Source organism: Oncorhynchus clarkii, chromosome 7 (genome assembly GCF_045791955.1).
Source record: "Oncorhynchus clarkii lewisi isolate Uvic-CL-2024 chromosome 7, UVic_Ocla_1.0, whole genome shotgun sequence".
NCBI lineage: Eukaryota > Metazoa > Chordata > Actinopteri > Salmoniformes > Salmonidae > Oncorhynchus > Oncorhynchus clarkii.
Genome location: NC_092153.1, coordinates 70207812 through 70209004, shown reverse-complemented (window position 1 = coordinate 70209004; position 1193 = coordinate 70207812).

Here is a 1193-nt window from a genome sequence, read left to right as displayed (position 1 = left end):
CAATGTTAGGCTATATTAACACAATCTTAAATATTTATGTTAATAGATCAAACTACACTATATATACAAAAGTATGTGGACATCCCTTCAAATGAGTTGGTTTGTCTATTTCAGCCACTCATAGAACGGGACCGCCGAGAGCTGAAGCAGGTAGCGCGTAAAAATCGTCTGTCCTCGGTTGCAACACTCACTGCTGAGTTCCAAACTGCCTCTGGAAGCAATATCAGCACAATAACTGTTCGTTGGGAGATTCGTGAAATGGGTTTCCATGGCTGAGCAGCCGCACACAAGCCTAAGATCACCATACGCAATACCAAGCGTCGGCTGGAGTGGTGTAAATCTCGCCGCCATTGGATTCTGGAGCAGGGGAAACGCGTTCCCTGGGATGATGAATCACGCTTCACCATCTGGCAGTCCAATGGACGAATCTGGGTTTGGTGGATGCCAGGAGAACGCTACCTGCCTCAATGTATAGTGCCAACTCCGAAGTTTGGTGGAGGAGGAATAATGGTCTGGGGTTGTTTTTCATGGACGATTCTGTGCTTCCAACTTTGGTCATGCAGTGTATCTTCTATGACACCATGTAAAATAATAACCTTCAAATGTTTTAATTTTTTTCTCTCCATAAAATGCATTTAAGTCTTTCTCCATCAGACAACATAAAGGCATTTCATTTTTACAGATGTATGATCTACATTTTAGCAGTCTTTGGTTGCTGAGAATTTTCCTGCACTGCAGGAAATGCAAACGTGTTGTTTATTCAAGGTTTAAAAAGGCTTCTAAAGTTTGTAATTTCCATTTCAAATTTCAGACTTGATTTGCCCTAACGAAAAATGTATTAACCCCAACCAAAAAAATCCATTAATTATTATCCACATAATAATTTACATTTCCTGTTGCTGTAGGATCATTTTCCTGCTGTAGCAAACTGGCTGAAATTAAGATCATACTTTATTGTCCAACACATTTTTAAAGACCTTGATTGTTTAATTAATTCTAACATTTGATTATTCAAATAGCTAACATTAATACAAATCTCCCCCCAAAATTGCTTTGTTTTCTACTACTAGGACTATAATTCTCCAGGGCTCATTTCGTTAGCATTTTGGCATGTTTTTCTAGATTCAGAACATAAAAAAACATTTATAAAGTACACATTCTCTCTTAGGTCTAGCACAGCAAATACTTCAATA